General features: G+C 42.9%; 1 protein-coding gene and 1 long non-coding RNA gene across 5 annotated transcripts in view; one reads left to right on the forward strand and one right to left on the reverse strand.

The window, feature by feature from the left end:
- The window catches only part of DTNB (dystrobrevin beta), a 716,394-nt gene that overhangs the window by 280,361 nt on the left and 410,904 nt on the right, over positions 1 to 25,129 (forward strand). The gene's annotated exons all lie outside the window — the stretch shown is intronic.
- The window catches only part of LOC146822112 (uncharacterized), a 55,745-nt gene that overhangs the window by 13,437 nt on the left and 17,179 nt on the right, over positions 1 to 25,129 (reverse strand). The window contains exon 2 of the long non-coding RNA XR_014963230.1: positions 22,722 to 22,865. This is a non-coding gene — a long non-coding RNA (uncharacterized LOC146822112). The remainder of the gene's footprint in view (positions 1 to 22,721; positions 22,866 to 25,129) is intronic.

Genomic DNA, 25,129 nt, shown 5'->3' on the forward strand with positions numbered 1-25,129 from the left:
CCAACACCATTTTCTCACCCTAGGAGACCCAGCTTTCCTTTCCTAGCACCCCTTCCCTGAGAACCTGGCTGTACAGGCCTCAACTGCCAAGGTCAACCCAAATGCATTCCCTTCCACTCCACCAGACAGCAATCCAAGGGCTGAACATCTTTGGGAAGCTCATTTTGGCTTCCACCAGCCTAGCCTTGCAGACTGGGAACATGGCATGCCTCTTGGGCTGGTATTCACTTGTGTTGTGGGACTCGATTGTACAGCCGCTTCCCATGCTTCCTGAGGAGGGCCAAGCCAACCACCTTAAATGGATGGTAGGTATGCAGCAAAGTTCATCATAGGTTTGGGCTGGATACTACGGACACCTTGGGTAGAGTTGTGGCTTCTATGCTGGTGCTGCGTAGCCACGTCTGGTTGCAGTCCACTGGGTTCTTGGGGAATGACAGTTCAGGCTGGACTGTTCCCATGGATCAAGACTGATTTCCTTGTGGCTGGGTCCAAACTGGAATGCCATGGTGAGCAAAAAACAATGGGTTTAACCAGCCGCGGCCAGTGCAGCTAAGAGCGGTGGGGCCAGGTGGGGGGGGGGGGGGAGTTTGACGGACGATAACAAGGTAAGATTAAATAAATAATTTTCCCTCTTCGTCGTCTGTCGAAATCCTCCCCACACCTGGCCCCACTGCCCAACCGCTCTTACCTGCAATGGGCCACGGCTGGATTTAAACCAGATCTTCAACTGGGGGTTAATGTTTGATTTGTTCAGCATTCCGTCCACCATCTGTTCTTTTTGCATTTGTCGCCCCAAGTTGGAAGGGTATGCCCAGACGTGGGTCCCGTGCTCGCTCTGCTTCTGGATTCATGCTGGTCTAGCTGATATGGGGTGATGCCCTGAAACCGGTCCCATGGTTGCTTGTTTCCGGTCCAGGAATGACCTGGCATGGTAGTTCAGGCTGGACTCTTCCCATGGGGAGGTGGGGCAAGACTGATTTGTGTATGGCTGGGTCCAAACTGGAATGGCATGGCAAACAAACAATTAAAAAAATGATAGATTTAACCCAGATCTCTGACTGGGGGTGAATGTTTGATTTTTTTCAGCATTCCGTCCATCAAATGTTCTTTTTGCATTTGTCCTTAGTATATGGTACCTAGGGTACCCAGCGCATGTAAGTTAGAGAGTCACCCCAGTGATTGCAGCACTGGTTGTGCTACTTTTGGTGTGATACAGGTAAAACAAGTTTCCCTGTCCACCATTGCAAACTGGAAGGGCAGTTTCAAATTGCTAACCCCCCCCCCCCCTCCTTCTTTTCCTTTTAAAGCAATAACATAGCTAAACATTCCTCTGCAATATTTGTAAGTCACCCAATGGCAAGCCCTAAGACAGGGTGCCGCATATTTCTTGGGCAGAACATGTATCTTACGTGTTCGGGCAGTAAAAACGTTAAATTGTTGTTTTTTCCTGTAGAAGTACTTGGCCACCCCATTGGCGAGTGCAGGATTACACATTGATCCCTCAGCTGTGCTAACTTCTGAACAGTGCGACCAAAGTTGATACTCCAAGGTATCAAATAACTCATTAGATTAAGCCCGACTTGATTCGCAAGTCAAAATTAATGCAACTTGTTACAGTGTGGAGCTTTTACAAAGTTGCCACTTTGTTGCCTTTAGTCTCCTGTGCCCTAAACAGTTGCACAAGGAATCTGTCCCTGAGACAGCTTTCTGCTCTCCTGGGAGGGACGTGGTAATGACTTTTAGGAAAGAAGACAATAGAAGCCAGCACTGGAGAGAGTTGTTACCTCCCTCCTGCAGGAAGCCACACGGGTGTTGACCCAAAAAGTGAGCTTCAAAGTAGAAGGTGCCTTTGAAGGGCAAATGGGTAACACTTGGGAGAGGGGCTGCTCCATTGTCAAGGTAGACAGGTTTGCAGTAGGGGCAGGGAAGGAGAAACCAGTTGCCTAACTGGTTTTCAAGGAGTGTGTACCCCTCTTGGTAGCCTCACTACTGGGTTGAGCTAGGGCGCTCTGGACATCAAGAAAGGGGTCTGGGAGTGAGCAGAATGGTGCATCCTGCCATAGCCCGATGCCATACTTCCCAGGAAGTGGTCAGCAGGAGGGAGCTAACCTAGTAGCCCATTGGCTACCAACCACATCCTACCTGGAGGGCCTTTTCTAAGCATAAAAAGGCACCCCAAACTGAGGTGTCGTGTGGACTGGAAGAAGGACCGAAGGAGGACTGCCCTGCTTCACTAAGGAACCGGCAAAGAGAGGCTGCACCGGCTTGACTGCACCTGCTGAACATTGTGGCTAGCAAAGGAAAAGGGACTTTGGCTGGTGTGTCCTGCTTGCAAAGAAGTAATCTCCGGAGCCCAGCCGAAGCAAGAGACTCTAAGGGTCAGTTAGCTGGCCTCTTGTTCGCAGAACAAGGCCACAACAGCTAAAGAAGCCCGCTGGGGCAAGTTAGTAGCCCAGAATCTGCGCACCGCTGCTGTGCAGCACCAGAGACAAGGACCCAATGCTCAAAGTTGCACCTGAGTACGCTGGACCCGGGAAGAGTTGTAGGAGTGCAGTTTGGTCGTCCAGAAGACGAGTTATCATCCAGGGAAGTATTTGGTTGTGACAGCGATATCAGGCGCCTGGTGGGCCAGTGGAGACTGGACTCCTACCAGGACAGAGAGGACTTTAAGGGGCATTGACCCGCGGCCAGGACCGCCTCACCCCTCCGTGGACCGAGGAGTAGTCTTATGAAGACTCACTTCGACCACATTGCATCTTTGAGCATTTTCATCATCCTTTATCCCTTGCATCAGGAACACTTCCATAAGAACATACAGCAAATTATAAAAGTGCCTGAACTGCCTGAGGACTGCTTCCCCGAACAAGGTAACTGTTTCCGAGCACCTTGCTGGTCCCCCTGACTGGCTTCCTGTCTGAGTTGATCGCCCAAAGTAGCTCTTACCGACCGCAATACAACTAGCCAAAGTTTTTGCCCAAAATGTTTCTAAGAGTCAAATTCATGGATTTTGCAAGTGCTTGGTCGCGGTTGAGTAAAAAGTGCATATTTACTGTACCTTGTAAAAAATATATCTCCGGAACTACCTGGTGGATCTTTTTTGTTGTGGTGTCTAAATATAGTCTATTTTTATAAATTGGTGTTGGATTTTTGTAGTATCTCAGTTATTTTTTATTCAGTTATTTTGGTGTTATTTAAATGCTTTACACTTGTTCATTTGTGTAAGACTTGCTGCTTAGAGCCACAGCTACCAGGGTTGAACTAGAGCAGTGATACTCCAAGTACGGCCCGGGAGCCGCATGCGGGCCTCCTGACCTTTACATGTGGCCCCCTGGGCAGCAGCAGCACTGGGCTGCTGTTTACTTGATTCAGCACTGACATGGAAAACTGTTAAATATACACCAATCACTTATTTAAAGGTTATTTGCAGTTCGGGAAAGGAAGTAGCTTGGCCCTTAACTAAAGACATCTAGTAGATATACATGCTTTGCTTCCCTAACACCTACTTTACACCCCCGCTGGTATCAGTGCGGCCCTCGGACACACTCTAGGCCAAACTTTGCGGCCCCAGGAACATTTGCCATGAGCTAGAGTTTTTAACAGTTGAAACCTACTGGTCCTAAAGGGGTTGGTAAGGGTATTACATGCTGAGATTGCATAAACACACCATGTAAAATACCCCATTACCTCACAGCTCTTCAGTGAGGTCTGAAGTCACAGTAGGATCTGAAGTCACAGTGAGCACAGCACTAGGGAAACCCACCCAGCCTGGTCCAGATTTCGAAGGAGACTGCAAACATTCTACGGTGGTGGCTGATGAATCATGATTGGGTCTGCAGCAGACCCCTCTCTCTTACCCACATGGAGCTGACCGATACATCCATCGTGGGTTACGGTGGCCATATGGGAGAGGTGGAGATCAGAGGGTCTCTGGCAGAATATCCGCTCCATATAAACCTTCTGGAGCGAAGAATGATCTGCTCAGCTTTAAAAGCCTTAATCCCATCTAGCAGGGGAAGATTGGTTTAGGTGTTCACAGACAACGCTACCGCCATGTGGTATTGAAACAAACAGGGTGGGGTGGGGTTGTGTACTATGTGCTAGGAAGCTCTGCACATCTGTACTTGGCTAAAGTGCCAGGACATCGTCCTGGTTGTACTGCACTTGGTGGACTCATTCAACACCAGGATGGAGAAACATGACTATCGCTGTCTTGTGGATCACAAATCGTGACTGCTTCCAAATGTGGCACAAGGTCTCTTCCAAGAGTGGGGGGGGACCTTGCTTGGTCTGTGCGCCGCTGCCGAGAACATGCAATGCCAGCACTTGTGCACATTGGAGTATCCAAAGCGACTCTCTCTAGGAGAAATTCAGGACTCCCATACGCCTTTCCACCGACACCACTTGAGTTCTCAAGAAGATCAGGATGTACCGGGCCCAAGTTGTCCTCGTTGATCTGGATAGGGCATGAAGAGTATGGTATCCTGAACTCCTATGCATGAGCATCTGTCCTCTGATCAGACTGCCCCTTTGGGAGGATCTTCTATCACAGCAACAGGGCAGGGTCCTGCACCTGATCCTGCGCATGCTCCACTTTTATGCCTGGAGATAGAGCTTTCGTGATGCCTCAATGGGACCTCAATCTGGTCCTCATGTTTATCATGCGTTGTCTTTGAGCCTTCTGCAGCTCTTGACCATCAAAACGGTCTTTCTAGTTGCCATTACATCCACCAGGAGGGTTAGTGATATTCAAGCCTGATCGGTTCATCCTCCATACACCAGCTTTTTCCTTGACAAACTGGTCCTTGAGACACCTGCCTGTGTTGGGAACGTGTTTAGTTGTCATGAACAGTCACAAGCGGAGTTCTGTGTTCCAGCTCGTGACTGACTCGTGTCGTGGGGAAGAATGTTTAGCTTCAAAAAATGGTGGAAGGTTGGGCATGAGCTCTTGGGGGTTGTAACGGGATTCTTGACTTGAACTGATTGTATGCAGACGTGTATTAAACTTCACGTCCTACTTCTTCTTCCTGGTCCGTGTTTTCTTTCCTATGGATGTCTGTACTTCCAACACTGTCGACGAGCGGGATGCGGAACCATAATTAAATTTAATCCGGAATATATCTTTTTTTTTTTTCTTGAGCATATTTGTTATGAACAAGTCCTACGTGATCAAATTTTAATGAGAACAAACAATAAAAAAGTACAAGAGCGTCTTTGGACCACATCAGACATGCCATTAAATAATGCCATTGATATTGCGAAATCAGTTGAACACTCAGAAAAATTCGTAAAAGAAATTAGAGGAAATGACAAAAATGATGTCTTTAATGTTTCTAAAGATTCTGACAAACAAAGGAAACATTTTCCACAAAAGACTGACAAGTCGTTAAAAGTTGATGGTAAAGCCAAAAGTAAAAAATACGAAAAAAATAATTGCCCATTACTTTGTTACAGATGTGGAAGTGACAGCCATTTAGCTGATTTTAAGAATTGTCCTGCCATAGGGAGAGTTTGTACAAAATATAGTAAGAAGGGTCACTTTGGGAAATTTTGTAAGTCAATTCCTAGAAAAGTCAATTACATTTATGATGATAACGATAATCCATGTGATGACAATGACTATGAAGTCAACACTGTTATTAATATGTGTGACGGGGGTGAGGGTACTAAATTTCCGTCATGTTTTATTACTGTAGGTGATGTCGACTTAGAATTTTTCGTAGATTCTTGTGCCTGGTATACTATTATTTTGTTAAGTATTTTTCGTAACAATTGGCTCACTAAGATTTTGTCTCCACCTGATGTTTCTCCTGGTGGATATACAGGACACAAAATTGACCTGGTTGTTTTTTTTTGCACAAACTTAATATTTTCTGGTCGTCATATCTTTGGGAAGATATATATGTAGCAAGATCAGGGTTGTCACTCTTAGGATGGCCCCACCAACGCCAATTAGGAATTAAAATTGATCCCAGAGCTGATCCTCCTGTCTATGTGGTAGACTCTTGTAATATTACCCACAATCAAGATCCTCAATTAGTCAATAGGTTGAAAGAATCTTTTCCCGATGTTTTTAGTGGAGAGTTAGGAAGATACAAAGGGTTTGAACATGTCATCAAGTTACACGACAATGTAGTCCCTGTGCGACACAAAGTGAGAAATGTTCCTCTTACTTACAGGGGCAAATTGAAGGACATGCTCAAGGAACTATGTAATAAGAACATCATTGAGCATATTGAGTCATCACCTTGGGTTTCTCCCATTGTGATTTCGGTTAAGTCTTCAGGTGAGCTTAGGTTATGTGTGGACCTTCGCAGTGTAAATAATGCGATTTGGGTGGATTCTCACCCTTTACCCAATCTTCATGAGATGGTTTCCATGTTAGCAGGGGCTCAAGTGTTTTCCTGCATTGATTTGGCTAGTGCTTATCACCAAGTGGTCCTTTCTGAAGAATCAAAGAATATTACTGCATTCATCACGCCTGAAGGGCTTTACAGGTACTGCCGCATGCCTTTTGGCCTTGCTAGTGCTGCCTCAGTGTTTCAGAGACTCATGAGGGATACCTTGGAGGGACTAAATGGAGCGATAGCATTTCAAGATGATATTCTTGTCTATGGTAAAAATAATGAGGAACATGATTCAAATCTAGTAAGTGTAATTGCTGCTTTAGTCCAAAAAGGTCTTACACTTCGTCTTGATAAATGTAAAATCAAGGAAAAGGAAGTAGAATATTTAGGACATACAATTAGTGGAAATGGGATCAAAGCTAAACTAAATCATATTGAAAGTATTATAAATGCTCCCACGCCTATGTCCAAAGAACAACTTGTATCTTTTTTAGGTCTCATCGTGTTTTACGCCAAATTCATACCAAATTTTGCCTCTAAAGTGGATCCTTTTAGATGTTTATTAAAGAAAAATGCAAAATTTATTTGGACCACAGATATGTCTAAGGCATTTCAAGATTTAGAGGATTTCATAGTGAAAGCTCCATGTCTTAAACCTTTTATGTGTGGTAAACAATGCATTATTATGGTGGATGCTAGCAGTACCGGGTTAGGTGGTGTTCTCTTACAAAGAGACAATGGTAAAGAGTGGATTGTAGCATATGCTTCGAGAGCTTTGAGAGATGCAGAAAAACATTACTCAGTTATAGAGAGGGAGCTGTTAGCTTGTGTTTGGGGAGCTGAACATTTTAGAACCTTTTTGTGGGGTACTAAATTTACCATTAAAACTGATCATAAACCTCTTGTTTATTTAATGGCACCAGGTGTTGGACGTACCATGTCCGCACGTCTTGCAAGACTTGCTTCGAGATTACAGTCTTTCCAATTTCAAGTTTAATATGTCCAAGGTAAAGCTAATGTACATGCTGATTGCATGTCTAGATTAATTTCACCTATGGCATTCCCAGACAAAATTAAAGATGATGATTGTGAAGTAGCTTTTACCATGGGTGATATTAATTTAGTATTTGGTAAACAAGCTGGTTTGCAAGAAAACATTTGGTTGCTAGAAATGGAAAAGGATTCAGAGTTAATTAATGTCAAGAAGTATTTGCTTCAAGGTTGGCCTGAACAGAGGAAGTTATCTGGAGATATGATGGGTTTCTCTAAGGTTCAAGAAGAACTCGCTGTGGAAAATGGTTTGGTTTTGAGGGGTGACAAGATTATTCCTCCCTTTTCTCTTAGGAATACTATTCTTGAAATTGCTCATGAAGGACATTTAGGGATTTCATTTACCAGGAGACGTGTCAAGGAATCTTTTTGGTGGCCAAGCATTGACGTATCAGTTAATCATTTTGTACGTTCATGTGTTCATTGTTCCAATAGTGACAAGTCTGCTGTTGCTCTACGTCCGGAACCACATCCTGTAGAATTTCCGCTTGGTCCTTGGTGTAAACTTGGGTTAGATATCATTGGCCCTTTCAATATTTTACCTAAACACGAAGCTTTTGGAATAGTACTTATTGACTACTATTCCAAATGGCCTGAAGTTAAGATGGTAAAGGAAGTCACTTCTCAGAGTGTTATTGAATTCTTAGATGAAGTCTTTTGTAGGGAAGGCATTCCTCAAGAAATTGTAACTGACAATGGACCACAATTTATTAGCAAGGAAATTGAAGATTTTCTTGTTAAATGTGGAATTATTCACAATAGAATCGCTGTTTTCCATCCTGAAGCGAATGGTCAAGTGGAGAGATTCAATCGTGTGGTTAAAGAGGCTATCCAATTGTCTGTTAAGGGTGGGTTGAATTGGCGGAATGCTTTGCAATCCATGTTTTTAGCATACAGGACTTCTCCAAATTCTGTCACCTTAGTCAGTCCTTTTGAACTTTTAAGAGGGCGTAAACCTAGCACTAATTTGACTCCTTGGTGGATGAAGAAAAACATAAATGGGTTCAATGATTTTTTTAAAGTGGATTATGAAGCGGTGCAACGAAGAGTAGAATCATACAAAAATAAAATGAAAGGTGCAATGGAAAAGAAATTGGGCTCATTAACTAAACAGGTGATCAAGGTGGGGGATTTGGTTCGCATAAAGAAAAAAGAAGGTGTAAGTAAAGGTTTGTCTACTTGGTCATGTCCAAAAAAAGTAATTGAAACATTTAAGAACGCTGTCAGAGTTGATGGTGGTTCTTTCTGGAATTTAAACAGAGTTTCTTTGTTTAAGGGTGTTACTACTTATCAAGAAGATCACACCAGTAATGTATTTTTGGACTTGGGGCATAACAATGACCATGAGGATTTATCTCCTCCCAGTTGTGTTTCTGATAATTCAAGGATTGGGCGCACTCATCGCCTTCCTGCTAAGTACAAGGATTTTGTCATGAATTAATCTTGTAAGTTATTTTAAAGTATTACTCAAGATGTTGTTTTTATTTACTATTGTTATATTGGGTTTTTTTTTCTCAAGGGGGGAAGGTGTGTTGGGAACGTGTTTAGTTGTCATGAGCAGTCACGAGCGGAGTTCTGTGTTCCAGCTCGTGACTGACTCGTGTCGTGGGGAAGAATGTTTAGCTTCAAAAAATGGTAGAAGGTTGGGCATGAGCTCTTGGGGGTTGTAACGGGATTCTTGACTTGAACTGATTGTATGCAGACGTGTATTAAACTTCACGTCCTACTTCTTCTTCCTGGTCCGTGTTTTCTTTCCTATGGATGTCTCTACGTCCAACAGCTTCCTTCCTGTCGAAGGTTGTCACCCCATTTCATATAAATCAGAGTATCACTCTGCCTACTTTTTTCGCTCCACCTCATCCTTCCAAGGAGGAGGAGAGACTCCTATCGCCTGGACCCAAGGAGAGTTCTCTTGTTCTACATTGATTGTACCATAGACAATCGGATGGACGATCACCTCTTCATCTGTTTCACTGGAGCAAAGAAGGACAAGGCTATGAAGAAGCAGATGATCTCCAGATGGATTATACTCTGCACGAATACCTGTTAGGCTTTAGCTAAGAGGGAGTCTTCTGAGGGATTGCTGGCCCATTTCACTAGGCCACGGCCACTACTACTGCATTGGTAAGTTGCCCAGGTGGTCCGGACATCTGCTAAGCTGCCACATGAGGAACAAGAATGGGTGTGGCTCTAATCAGCAAGGCTGAGCCAATACATATGAACAAAAAAAGAGAGCGCCAATGCTGATAGCTATTTAACGCAATTCAATAGACCGTAGAAGAAAAATACAACAACTACGTCTATACTAGTTAATAGTATTTATTCAAATTGAATCTTTTTAGTCATTCGAGGAATTTTTAAAGGAATACTTAAACAATCGATTAAACACCGAAGTATTACAAAAACACTTATTACAGGAAGACAACGAGTAAGAAATCAATGTCAAACAATGTGTACTAATTTATACATTCATTCAAACGCCACTCCTCATTCAACAACACACACACACACAACACAATATACCAATGGTTACAATTTACTAGAGTTTTAAACAACCAAAGGACTGCCCAAACAAGGAATGAATACAAATAATAAGACCGTTTAAATGTGCAACACGATCTATTCACTAGACAATCATTTTCATGGAATAAACACAAGGGTTTTTACGCTGCACAAAAACTGGCTGATTTGACCAATGTTTGGGATGAACAACAAGACGGTCTACGCGTTTTGAACCCCATATGATTAGGCTTGTGTGGTTCTCATCAGGACCATAAATCTAAACAAAAAGGGAGAGAACAAGAAAAGAGAATTTGAGGCTGAACTTTAATAAAAAAATACTGAGAGTGCGACCAACAAGGTGTCGCTGCCTCGAGTTGGCAAAACTTACCAGAGTGGCAGAGAGTGTCTGAGCTATGTTCGAGACAAGGTAGAACTGAAAGAGAATGGACGGAGATATGAATGAATCAGTATCTAAAGGTGAGAGAAGGGGGGGGGGAATCCGTCTAGTAAAAACTGTTCGTTGAAAAGAACTTACTTGGAGGTAAGTCCCGGGCGGGCACGAATGAGCGACTCAATCAAGAGTGTTTCACGTCATCTTGCATTCGAAGTGGGAAGCGGAACAATTCGCGCTGCCATCGAAAAAAGAGAGAAGAGAGGGGGAACTTTAGTTCGAGCAGAAACAGGAGAGAAAGGGTTTGAATCTGAATGTCACTGCAGCGAGGTGGCGCATGTGGAACGTCACATATCTTGAAAGTAACTTGATACTGCGTTCGTGCGGTACTGACGGTCTCTTGTCTGACAGAGGGAGATGAATTACCTCGGTTGTCTTAATCTGGGGAAGAATTAATCAAAATGACATCAATCTGAGTCGCTAACGCGTAAGGGTTCCTTTCCAGTACACGGGAAAACGCCAAATACCTGATTAGAGATGGAGAACACTGTAGTGGTTTGACCTGCCTCGCGCTGCCTGAGCGCGAGGCGGACATTCCGCGTCTCGCGCTGTCAGCGATGACGTAGTGTTTTGACGGTTGGTGAAGAGTTGTATGTTGTGGTGAGCAACTGTCACGGATTCGTGCCCGTGGGAGCTCGTAAATAAAGACGTGTTGTTCAACGCTTCTGACTCCGTCTAATCCCTACAAATTGGCGACGAGTTCGACTCCCACAGAACCCACAAAGGACTACGGTCAACAGTACCTGAAGAACAAGACGCTCTCCGCATTCCTCACGTGATGGTCGGTGTCGATTCACTGCCACAGCTTTACGCGAGCGTCTGTCTCCTGGTGAACGATCCGGACAGTCTGAGGTGAGGAAACTTGTGACGACAGGCGTTAGGCGCGTTGTCTTCGCTGTTCGTCCCTCCCTCTCTGCCTGCTGACACACGATCTTCCCCGCCCAGCTCTTAAAGAGGCAGCTTCGTTTTTGTCACCTTCTGTGCTTATGGTCAGCTGCGCAAGGTTTATCGACGAACATTGCTGGGGCTTAGAAAATCGGTCTGGAGTGGTCTAGGCAGTATCTACATGTGTAAAGAAATGCTTTAAGTAGAAGAGGGTTACTAACTCTGCACTTGGCAAATAGGACATGACGTGGGCACGAACATAATACATAATTCTTCTCGCAGTCTCTTTGGTTGGAGTAATAGAGGCTGTTTCAAATGTTGTGGCTCAAAAAAGAATACTAGCTTTGATGTAAGTTCGTACACCCTTGGTATTGCCACTGTTCACCACTTATCAGTAGGAACAATAAATAAACTTACATTTCCTCATTCGTACTCTTGAGGAAAACTTTACATGATGCAGTCTATTCTTCCTCCACCTCCTTTTCTGGACACACCAGGCGAACCTCCTGTGCCTTGGAGAAAGTGGTTCGATGCATTCGAAAATTACCTGGGTGCAATAGGAGCACATAGGTTCAGGCCAGAAAGGAAAAAGTTTTTACTACTTCATTCTCTGGGGTTTGAAGGGAGAGAAACCCTTAAACATTTACCTGATGTAGTGGGTGATGAAGAGGAAGATACCGATGAATACAAAGACACAGTGAAGAAATTAAAAGTCAGATTTGATAAGCAACCCAGTGTGGTGGTGTCTAGGCATAAATTCTTTAAAAGAGTGCAGAAAACCGAGGAAGATGTAGACACATACATTACTGCTTTGAGGAAGTTGGTGGCAGAATGTGAATTTGAAAATTTCAGTGAACAATTGATTCGTGACCAGTTCATAGGAAAATGTCTGGACAAAACCATAAGACAGAAGCTCTTATCTTTGGAAAATCCCTCCCTGGATGAATCTATTCGCATAGCGAAAAGTATTGAAACGTCACAATCTTCAATAAAGGAACTGGAAAGTAAAAGTGTGGAAGTTGTTACCCCTGTCCGTTTTAAAAAGTATGAGAGGAAAAAAGATTATCAGCCAAATAATTTTTTCAAAAGGACTGATATCTGTTACAGATGTGGATACCCCTCCCATGTAAAAAGTGGTAGACCGTGTCCTGCGAGAAATGCAACCTGTCGCAAATGTGGGAAATTGGGACATTTTGACAAAGTATGCCAAAACCAAAAATATAAGAAAGAACAGGTAGCATGTGCCATGGATGCAAGTGGCAGTGACAGCGATGACACTCTTTGCGAACTCAAGGACATGGTGGTAGTCGTCAGCGAAGGGAACATAAGGAGTGGTAACCCTGATGACTGTATAGATCCCTATGCCATCATTGGAGTAGGTGAAGAAAGTGTGAGACTGCTTGTAGACTCTGGTGCAAGGATCACAATGATCAGTGAATCTTTGTTCAGGAAAAAATGGGGTAACAGACCTCTGCAACCGCCTGACCGTGAACCTGTATCCTATGAAGGGAGAAGTATAGAACTGATGGGGTACTTTGAGGACATCTTGATTTTCAAGAACAGACACATTTATGGGAAAGTTTATGTTGCTGTCAATGGATTAGACATATTGGGATGGTTCCACCAAGGTTTATTCAGTATGATGCTGTGCCCTGGAGCAAAGGAACAGATTCTGGTGGTTCGGGACCAAACACATGTGGAGGAACTACTCAATAAATATCCCAGAGTGTTTTCAGGCGAATTGGGGAAAATCAAAGGATTCAAACACAAGATTAAGATAAAGAGTGATGCGGAACCGGTAAAACACAAAATAAGGAGTATCCCTTTCAGCATCAGAGAAGACTTGGAAAAAGAACTTTTGTCCATGCAAAAAAGAGGGGTTATTGAACCCATAGAATCGTCTGATTGGTCTTCAGCATTGGTCGTGGCAAGGAAGAAAAATAATGATCTCAGAATCTGCATTGATTTGCGCAATCTAAACAAGGTCATCTGGGTGGATTCGCATCCTCTACCGAATATATCAGAAATGCTGGGTGTAGTCGAAGGTGCCAAGGTCTTCACCAAATTAGATCTGGCCTCGGCATATCACCAAATTGAACTGGACAAGGATTCACGCCATTTCACTGCGTTCAACTCTCCTGCAGGTTTGTTCCAATTTTGTCGAATGCCTTTTGGGTTGGCCTCAGCTGCCTCTGTCTTTCAGAGAGTTATGGTCAATTTACTGAAGGGGATAAAAAACGTGGCCATATTCCAAGATGACATTCTGCTGTTCGCAAAAGACCAACAAGAACACGACATAGTGCTGAATAAGATCTTGTCTATATTCCAGGAACATGGGGTGGTCCTAAAAAGAGACAAGTGCGAATTCTCCAAAGACAAGATGGATTATCTGGGTCACACGATATCAAGTGAAGGAGTCACGCCCAAACCGAGTTTGGTTCAAGCCATTGTTGATGCCTCTGCTCCCAAAGACAAAGCAGGAGTCAAATCACTGTTAGGTCTCACAGAATTTTATGCCCGCTTTATCCAAGACTATGCTACAAAGATTCGCCCCATTTCCAAGCTGCTCCAAGACAGAAGTGAATTTGTGTGGGATGATGAATGCAAGACTGCCTTCGATTGGATCAAGGAGCAACTTAGCACTGTCAAGGCCTTGAAGCCATTTGTACAAGGGGTCCAGTGTACCTTGACTGTTGATGCTAGCAGTTATGGACTGGGCGCTGTTTTGACACAGATTGTGGACCAAAAGGAACATACTGTAGGGTTTGCATCCAGAGTATTAAGAGAAGCAGAGACTCACTATTCAGTCATTGAGAAGGAGCTTCTAGCGTGTTGGTGGGGCATTGAAAAATTTAAAAATTATTTGTGGGGACAAAAATTTATTCTTCAAACGGACCACAAACCATTAGTTGCGATTTTAGGATGTACCAACAGCCGCGGGGCCACTCCCCGCATCGCACGCTTAGCTTCCAAACTCTTACAATTCAACTTTGACATTGTACATATTGCTGGGGGGAAAAATGTAAGAGCGGATGCACTGTCACGTTTACCTGCTAACACCAGTCAGGACATACAAGGGATTGATGAATGTTGTTCTGATGAAAAGGAGGATTATATCATAGCTAGTGTTGAACTTAATAATGTTTGTACTATTGATCAGCAAAAATGGAGAGAGGCGTTGGCTGGTGATGAAGTTTCAAAAAAACGTATGAAATATATTTCCCAAGGGTGGCCCAGGGAAAGGAATGTAGATGTTAACTTGCAACCCTATGTCAAGGTGTGTGATGAATTTTCGATTGAGGATGGTCTAATTTTCAGGTTAGAAAAACTTGTTCCACCGGTGGACATCAGATCCACTCTTCTGACCAAAGCACATGATGGGCACCTAGGTGCCACATTAACCAAGCGTAGAGTAAGAGAGTACTTTTGGTGGCCTAAAATGGATAGAGATATTGAAGAAATGGTGCAAGACTGCACTGTTTGTTCCTCTAGTGACAAAAGTCTTCACACTAGTTGTCCCCCTCTCCAACCCATTCCCCTCCCGGGTGGACCGTGGGAAAAACTTGGCATAGATGTCCTAGGACCCTTTCACAGTTTGCCCCAACAATGCAGATTTGCTATTGTTATGGTGGACTATTACACAAAGTGGCCCGAGGCCAAGTTTGTCTCTAAGGTTGATTCCCAAGAAATCATCGACTTCTTAAGGGAAACATTTATGAGAGAAGGGTTTCCCCAAACTTTAATATCAGACAACGGAGTACAATTCGTATCATCTGAAGTACAAGAGTTTCTTAGAGAATCTGCCATTACTCATCACCGAAGTTCTCTCTATCATCCTCAAACTAACGGCTTGGTAGAGAGGCTTAATAGAGTCATAGGTGATTGTGTCAAGTGGGCTCTTGCCCACCACAAAGGTGTTCCCCAAAGTGTCAGGACAATGTTGTGGTTTTATAGAACCACTCCTCATTCTTCCACTGGTGTGTCCCCCTTTGAACTACTGAGAGGTAGGAAACCATGTACCGAGTTTAGACCGGTTTGGATGTCTAAATGGAATAAATCCAATTCTACTCCCCGAGAAATGGATGAGAAAGTGAGGTCCAAGTCTGCTGAGGTCCAGGTCAAACAAAAAGAGTACTTTGATGAAAGGAAGCGTGTTAAGGTCAGAGAATTTGCGGTGGGAGACAGGATCAGAATTAAGAAACCAGGTTTTGTAAGAAAAGGAGAAGCTAAGTATGGGGAAATTGTGGTGGTGGATAAAGTGTGTGGTAATGCTGTTCGAGTCAATGGTAAAGACTGGTGGAATAGTAACAAGGTGGCGAAAGTTAAAAATGTGCTCAATGACGTCAAGTGTTCCAGGTTGAAAAGTGAGGTCTCTCATAGGATCTCTCAAGGTAAACTTGATGTTCAGAGCTCGTCTCCCAGCCACGCCGCTGTCAGGAGGAGTACCAGAACAGTTAATATTCCTGTTAGATACCGCCAATGATTTTCTGTGTTTCTTCTAGCCACTGTAGTGTTTCTCCTGCTCTTGCTTTCTTTTTCTTTCTCTCTCTCTCTCTCTCTCTTTCTCTTGCTCTCCTCTTTGCTGCTTTCTCTATTTCTCTGTTCTCTAAGAAAAGGAGATATGTAGTGGTTTGACCTGCCTCGCGCTGCCTGAGCGTGAGGCGGACATTCCGCGTCTCGCGCTGTCAGCGATGACGTAGTGTTTTGACGGTTGGTGAAGAGTTGTATGTTGTGGTGAGCAACTGTCACGGATTCGTGCCCGTGGGAGCTCGTAAATAAAGACGTGTTGTTCAACGCTTCTGACTCCGTCTAATCCCTACAAACACGTTTCTTCGTTCTGAGCCTGAAGCGAGTTCTAGGGAGCCAGTGCTTCCGTGTTGGGACTAAATGGAATCCTGGGAAGACCACGGGATTCTGGGAGTTGTAGTGATGTAAATCCAACCGAAAACAGGAAGTGGATGTATAATGATTGAATTGTTGCAAAATATTTGCTGAACCATAAGGTGGTAATGAAAAGACCAGCAAGAACCGAGCACCAAAGCTCAATGCATGCTTCGATGCGAGGGGGGTCTTCATACAGACTGGTCATACTCGGAAAAAATGGTTTATAATCTGTAGATTTCCGAGAGTTCGTTTAGTCCAGATATCGCGGTGTCGAATTTTACGTTTAACATTGCTTCCCGTTGTGAGAGCTTCAATTCAATGTCGCCTCCTCTTGGGTCACGTTCCACTTTTGAAATTACCGTCCAGCGGAGGTCTTTTTCCGCATGCATCATTTTGCGCCAGTGGTTGACTAGTGGTGCAGATTCGACGTTTTTTCTGATTCGGGATTTATGTTGGATTATTCTCTGGCGAACTTCCTGGTTGGTTTTTCCAATGTATAGTAGAGTGCAGGGGCAGATTATTCCATAAATCACGTATTTGGTTTTGCAGTTTGAAAAGGTATCATGCTTCCAGTGAATCCCTTTGTGGGAAAACAGCGACCCTCCCAACGTTTGATCGCAGCACGAGCAAGTTCCGCATTTATGGTGACCTTTTATTGCTGCCAGACCCAAAAGTTGTCTTGTTGTGGGTTCCAACACTTTTTTGGTAGTTGCCCTCACTATATGGTTAGCCACATTTCTTTCTCTCTTGAAGGCAAACAGCGGAGAGATTTCCAGGGATGGATCCAAGTTTTGAATGAGATGCCAGTTCAGATGGATAACTTTCTTAATTTGGTTAGAGTTGGGGAAAAAGGTGGATACAAATACTTGGCGCGCTGTAGAAGATTTTTCTTTTTTCGTGAGCAATGTTTCTCTGGGAGTCCACCATGCTCTTTTCATGGCGGTTTTTACCAACTTTTTTGGATAACCCCTGTCTCGTAGTTTTTCCACAAGATTATTGGCATGGATGTTATAATCATCTCTGAAAAAACAATTCCTTCTTATTCTTAAAAACTGACCATACGGTAAGTTTTCTTTTAAGCTTCTAGGGTGGTTGCTTGAGAATAAGAGAGCCTTGTTTCTGTCCGTCGTTTTAGTATAAAGTGTAGTAACTAAATGTCCTTCAGAGGGAAAAACTTCTACATCCAGGAAAGGTATTTTGAGCACAGAAGAGTTGATGCTGAACTTAATGTCTGGGGATCTCTGGTTGAGCCAGTCAAAGAAATCCATCAATTGGTTGTGATTACCCGTCCATGTCATGAAGATGTCGTCGATGAACCGTAGCCAAGATGTTATCAAATGTTTAAACGGGTTGTTGTTATAAATAAATTACTCTTCATACATAGCCATGTATAATACTGCCAATTCTGGGGCAAAAGGACACCCCATCGCTACGCCTTTTGTTTGGAAGAAAAACTCACTGCCAAATGAGAAAAAGTTTTTTTAAGGGCAAAACTTGCCAGTTCAACAATGAATTCCGTGGGGACCCTTAGTGGTCTGGGTCTTTTGTTCAGAAAATGCGAAAGGACTGCCAAGGCCTCATCTTGATGGATCTGTGTATACAGTGAACAAACGTCCAGTGTAACCATTAAATCTTTGTTTGTTTCAAAAAAGACTTCTTCTAGTTTGTTAATGAAATCTGTAGTGTCTTGAAGATAGGAGGGCACATCTGCCATAAATGGTTTGAGGAAGTGATTTACGTATTTCGAAATTGGCTCATTTAGTGAATCGCATCCAGACACTATCGGCCTGCCTGGTGGAGAAGTTTCATTCTTGTGAACTTTTGGTAAGATGTACAATACTGGAGTTCTGGGAAACTTATTCTGTAAGTAGTTATACTCTTTGGGGCCTAGAAAACCCTGGTCATAGCCTTTTTTGAGAATATCAAATAAATGGCCTTGGAGGTCCAAGGTGGGATCCTTTGGAATGCGTCTGTAACACATAGGGTCGTTGAGTTGTTTGAGTGCCTCTGCTGTATAGTCTGGGGTCCCCCAGACGACAATCGAGCCGCCCTTGTCTGCCTGCTTGATAGTTACTGAGGAATAATTTTTCAGTGTGACTAGAGCGTCACGTTGGGCCTTTGTGATGTTATGTTGAATATATTTAGACCTCTTTTCCATATTTGAGATGGCAGATAGAATACTTCTCTCGAAAGTTAATATCTCCTTTGGTATCTTATTGGAAGGAGGACAGAAGTTAGATTTTTTTTTTAGTCCTGTTACTTCATTCGAAGAGGAAAAATCGGAACCTGCAAAAAACATTTTTAATCTGATTTTCCGGCAGAATTCGATAGCTTCTGTTTTCATTTTGATGAAATCAGTGGTCCTTGATGGAACAAACGTAAGCCCTTTTTCCAAGACACTTTCCTCATCTCTAGTTAGTACCCTTGTGGATAAATTGAAGATGGGAGAAGGGGTCAATTTTTGTAATGCTGTCTGCGAGTGGTCATTTTCCAAGGCTGATTGTGGAACCTGGTCCTTCCACGTGATCTTTGCTGGCCTCTCCCTAAAAAAGAAGGTCCTTGTTGATGTTGTTGTTGGGCATTCCATCTTTTATTGGCGGTCGGGCGTCCTTCACTGCTGTCTGTCTCTCCACCAGAGGAGGAAGAAGAAGTCTCTGAAAAAGTGATAAAGCAATTTTTTGATCTCCCTTGGAAGTCTGGGAGAAATCTCCGTGAATCTGGACGGGTATAAAAATCCGCTTGTAAGTACGGATAGACAGTATCCAAAGAGAAATTCCTTTTGTCCTTTTCAAATTTATTGCCTTTTTGATTAATAGTGTAATCCTTGAATTCAAGAATCTCTTTTTCCACTTTCTCCAACAGTGATTAAGAATCCCCTATTGATTGATTTTCCTTAATTTCTGATTCTAAAATGGCTATTTCCTCCAGTTGTTGTTGAGAAATTCTGATGGCTGTTTCTACCGTGAGGACCATAAGGTCTCTGCTACATTTCGTTTCTATGCAGCTGTATCCTTTCTTGTAAAGAGGGTCTTCTGTAAAGATGACAGGAATATTGCGAACTTGGAGTCCTCCTGGGATTGTCCCTGCTTTGAGATGTTCGACCAAAAAATGGCCGTGCAAATCCGTCCGGATTTGTTTTTTCTTTAACCGTAGTAGTCTGTCTGATTCATTTTGAGTTTTAGCTGTCACACTGAGGGAGGCTGAAACGAACAACGTGGGAGCACTCAACAGTTTTTTAATATGATCTTCACTATAAGCGAAGGCATCATTCTCGGACATTATCAATAAGAAAGAATAGTAGTGGAAGGAATGAACAAAGGTTAATGTGACTCAATAAGGTGTACAAGGGAAAAGACTAATCGTGAAAAATGAATAAGACTGAATCCCACTAGTGTGATGGGATTCGTAAACTAGAATTTAAGCAATAACACCTCGCGGGATGCCACCCGCTAATACATTAGGAACAAGAATGGGAGTGGCTCTAATCAGCAAGGCTGAGCAAATACATAAGAACAAAATAAGGGAGCGCCAATGGTGATAGATATTTAACGCAATTAAATGGACCGTAGAAGAAAAATACAACTACGTCTATGCTAGTTAATAGTAGTTATTCAAATTGAATCTTTTTAGTCATTCGAGGAATTTTTAAAGGAATACTTAAACAATCGATTAAACACCGAAGTATTACAAAAACACTTATTACAGGAAGACAACGAGTAAGAAAACAATGTCAAACAATGTGTACTAATTTATACATTCATTCAAGCGCCACTCCTCATTCAACAACACACACACACACAACACAATATACCAATGGTTACAATTTACTAGAGTTTTAAACAACCAAAGGACTGCCCAAACAAGGAATGAATACAAATAATAAGACCGTTTAAATGTGCAACACGATCTATTCACTAGACAATCATTTTCATGGAATAAACACAAGGGTTTTTACGCTGCACAAAAACGGGCTGATTTGACCAATGTTTGGGATGAACAACAAGATGGTCTACGCGTTTCGAACCCCATATGATTAGGCTTGTGGGGTTCTCATCAGGACCATAAATCTAAACAAAAAGGGAGAGAACAAGAAAAGAGAATTTGAGGCTGAACTTTAATCAAAAAATACTGAGAGTGCGACCAACAAGGTGTCGCTGCCTCGGGTTGGCAAAACTTACCAGAGTGGCAGAGAGTGTCTGAGCTATGTTCAAGACAAGGTAGAACTGAAAGAGAATGGTTCAGCAAATATTTTGCAACAATTCAATCATTATACATCCACTTCCTGTTTTCGGTTGGATTTACATCACTACAACTCCCAGAATCCCGTGGTCTTCCCAGGATTCCATTTAGTCCCAACACGGAAGCACTGGCTCCCTAGAACTCGCTTCAGGCTCAGAACGAAGAAACGTGTTCTCCATCTCTAATCAGGTATTTGGCGTTTTCCCGTGTACTGGAAAGGAACCCTTACGCGTTAGCGACTCAGATTGATGTCATTTTTATTAATTCTTCCCCAGATTAAGACGACCGAGGTAATTCATCTCCCTCTGTCAGACAAGAGACCGTCCGTACCGCACGAACGCAGTATCAAGTTACTTACAAGGTATGTGACGTTCCACATGCGCCACCTCGCTGCAGTGACATTCAGATTCAAACCCTTTCTCTCCTGTTTCTGCTCGAACTAAAGTTCCCCCTCTCTTCTCTCTTTTTTCGATGGCAGCGTGAATTGTTCCGCTTCCCACTTCGAATGCAAGATGACGTGAAACACTCTTGATTGAGTCGCTCATTCGTGCCCGCCCGGGACTTACCTCCAAGTAAGTTCTTTTCAACGAACAGTTTTTACTAGACGGAATGCCCCCCCCCCCTTCTCTCACCTTTAGATACTGATTCATTCATATCTCCGTCCATTCTCTTTCAGTTCTACCTTGTCTCGAACATAGCTCAGACACTCTCTGCCACTCTGGTAGGTTTTGCCAACCAGAGGCAGCGACACCTTGTTGGTCGCACTCTCAGTATTTTTTGATTAAAGTTCAGCGTCAAATTCTCTTTTCTTGTTCTCTCCCTTTTTGTTTAAATTTATGGTCCTGATGAGAACCCCACAAGCCTAATCATATGGGGTTCGAAACACGTAGACCGTCTTGTTGTTCATCCCAAACATTGGTCAAATCAGCCCGTTTTTGTGCAGCGTAAAAACCCTTGTGTTTATTCCATGAAAATGATTGTCTAGTGAATAGATCGTGTTGCACATTTAAACGGTCTTATTATTTGTATTCATTCCTTGTTTGGGCAGTCCTTTGGTTGTTTAAAACTCTAGTAAATTGTAACCATTGGTATATTGTGTTGTGTGTGTGTGTTGTTGAATGAGGAGTGGCGCTTGAATGAATGTATAAATTAGTACACATTGTTTGACATTGTTTTCTTACTCGTTATCTTCCTGTAATAAGTGTTTTTGTAATACTTCGGTGTTTAATCGATTGTGTAAGTATTCCTTTAAAAATTCCTCGAATGACTGAAAAGATTCAATTTGAATAAATTCTATTAACTAGTATAGACATAGTTGTTGTATTTTTCTTCTACGGTCCATTGAATTGCGTTATATAGCTATCAGCATTGGCGCTCTCTTTTTTTTGTTCATCAAGCTGCCACATGGGCATCACTCCACATGTTCACGAAGCACTTTTGCTTAAGCAGTTGGGTCCATTGAGACGGGCACTTTGCCTGTTTGGTCCTCTAGGAATTTCTGATTTGAGCCAGTTTGCAGACCCACCTCTAGTAGGTTCTGCTTGGTTATCTATTCTAAGGTGAGGAATATGTGGTTATAAATCCCTATCATAAGAACAGATTACTTACCTTCGGTAATGCCTTTTCTGGTAAGGAGGCTATCCAACTGCAGATTCCTCTCTGACTCTCCCATCCTCCCTGCTCTGCGAACTGGGTTCTTCACCCTTAAGACCGCATTAGACTCTGCACATTCGTCAAGCATTGTTTTTTACGTAGTTCTGTGTTTTTGGAGAGGAAATGGTCATGAATGACACTGTCTGCACTCCATGGTAGTGCTTATTTGGCCACCTCAACATCACTTCCGACGCAGCCAACGCAGAGACAATCGCACCACCCACCAGATTTTTCGAATCCAGGCTGATGCCTGGGGAATAGTCTCAGGTGTGTAATCTGCATTTAGAGTCTCTCCCAGAAAAGGCGTTTCCAAAGGTAAGTTACTTGTTCGTTCTGGCATAGCCTCAGCCGGCAACCAGGAAACCCTATGAACCCTGCCCGTTTCTAAAACCTAAAGTCCAGACGAATCTTGGGTGGTGTGGTTTGGATGGAGCCCATTGTTTTCTAACCTAGTGAAACTGATATTGAAATAGTCAATACATAATAAAGTATCATTCATAAGGCAGGTAACACAAATGGACTTTAACAGTTTATATGATGTTTTTCTTCTTGTAGTTAGTTGAAGAAGCATTGCAGTTTAATACGTTGGAACTCCTGAAATCATTCATTGGAAATACAGAGTGATGGAATCTAGTTGTTGATGTTGATTTCACAGTCTGTTAACTCTGGTAGACGTACAAGTGAAATGCAAGCTTTAAAAACAGTGTACTTACTTTATTGGAGTGTGTGCTTCACAATGAGAGTGGGTGTGGTGTAAAGGCCAGAGGTACTGACTTTGGGGATGGGGAGCCAGGTTCCAGTCTCGGCGTCGGCCCAACATCGTGTGCTTCTTGGCAAATTGCTTAATCTCTTTGTGCCTAAATATAAAACCACAAAACAAAGTGAGAGGTTGAAAGTGTGGCATTCTGCTGTCATCACAGTAATAATTCAACTAGTCGTACAAATTCTCATTGTTTCTGAATCTGTTGCATTATGATGTGGACTGCACACTAGTTAGGGAGATAATCGTCTGGAAGTGTTTTTGCATCACCCAGGAACTTTATATGGGAGGGCTTGGGCGGAGAGGGGGTCTTGGCAGATTGAGAGAAGGAGTCACAGTGAATGTAGGAGTGGCGAAGGAAAGGGAGGTAGTGTGTGAAATAGACAAGGTGCCGGACAGAATACCTCTCCCTCCCGGTCACACCCCACTGCTGAGATTTTATTCTCCACAAGGTACAGGCTTGTTAATGTCCTTCGTCCCCCTTTCCCCTCTCCCTGCCTTCCTGATCTACTACAGAAAGGATAGTCTTCCAGATCTATCCAACCTGCACCTTCCTTGCCCACATGCGTCTGCAGCACAAGATGCCTTTAACTTGCATTCTACAAAAAAAATTAGAAAAGGACGTTACTCGCATCAAACACTGCGATTGCAACAGCATACGCCTTCCAGCAACAACACATATTCATTAGTCATACCTCAACACACCTATTTTAAAACAGTTCAGATTTTCCACTTAATTGGGAGTAGTGAGGTCCCAACAGTATGACATTAAAATACACGTGCACGATTCTCGGAGCTCCACATATGTGTGACCTCTACTTAGATGTCACTGCACCCAGCAGTACATCCACTAATTAACACCATCCAGCAGGACACATCAAGCAAAACACTGTACACACGTGCAACTCTCCGATAACTAATATACAAGGGTATCCTTGAGCCCACGACAGTACTAACCCTAATAGCAAATAATCTCAACCTCTTACAGAGCACGTTAGTCAGAGCTGTGTACATGCATCCAACACCACTCCAAGGCCCAATGCATTTGTCCCTCACCAAGCTCTAAACAGCACTCTTGGCAAAATAGTTTACCTCTCCGCGACAACACAATACTCAGTTGACAGATCCTCAAAGCCTTAAAAATGACAATATACTGTCTCGGTTATTAGAGGTATACACCAATAGCCTTATCTGCTAATTTTCATAACTGATTTCTGGTCCCTTAAGTCTTAGTTGAAATATGATTCAACTGGTAGCTCAGTCTTTGAAGAGAATGTCTAAACTGAAATCGGTGTCACCTGCAAAGTGTTGCACAATGACGTGTTTCTCTTCATTGATAGGTTTTCCCAGACAGCTCACTCAACCTTTCTTTACATTTTCCAATACAATTGATCTTCCCTAGGTATCCCGCTTGTGTCACCTCTTTCTCTGTCTGTTGGTGCCCAACTAGCTCTACAGGTGCTTCTCTGCATGTTGGTGTCTCCAATGCCCTCTCCGGGGGACCTGTTCTTTTTCCCGCTGTACCGCCTTTACTGGTGAACTTTACATTTGTGTTTTCCTTTCATAAATATCCTGTGGACCCTCAGATCTTCCTGTTGAACCCAGCAGTCTCCAATCCATAATCCCTTACATCAGGCTCAGATCACACATTCTGTGTCTCCTTGCATGGAAAAAAGTTGCTACCACAATTTGTAATCAAGCCCTTCTACTGATCACCGTGCAGTCTGAGTCAAAACATTCACACACATTTATCGGCTGGGTTTAAGACTTGTACGTCTGCCACATTTCTATGAAGTAGTGAATATACTGCATCTTTGGTCCTGTCCCTTTAGTCAATTCTTTCCTATTAGCAGACCTCAGTCCATTTAAACCCATATGGATTTTGTTGCAGCAAGCCCTGAGTGTGGTCATATGTGCAAATTCAATGGTTATCTCTTGTACGTAATCTTTTTTGCTTCATACTTGTTTCAGTGAATTTTAACACTTTACCCTGGTTTCTTTTAGATGGTGTCTCTGCTGTGAATTTATTTTCAGAACAATAAATCATTTTCTCTGTGGGAAGTCATTATCTGTGATAATTCATCCTGTCCTCTTCTTTGAAGGAAAGTATGTATCATATTTCCCTGTTAAAGTTTGTGCGCCCTGTGTGACTCTTTAATAAAATCCTGCAATTTAAAGTGTGTAATATATTTCAGATTTATGCAGTGGAGACATAATTTTTATAACTCACATTGAACCAGTTTTGTGGCTTCATAATCCCCAGTGTTTTATTATTTCACTTCTACTCTGCTAAGTTTGATTCACACATGAGCTGATTCTGTTTAAAACAGGGTCTTGTATATATCGGCCTTGAACTGCAGC

The sequence above is a fragment of the Triturus cristatus genome, chromosome 6 (genome assembly GCF_964204655.1).
Source record: "Triturus cristatus chromosome 6, aTriCri1.1, whole genome shotgun sequence".
Lineage (NCBI taxonomy): Eukaryota > Metazoa > Chordata > Amphibia > Caudata > Salamandridae > Triturus > Triturus cristatus.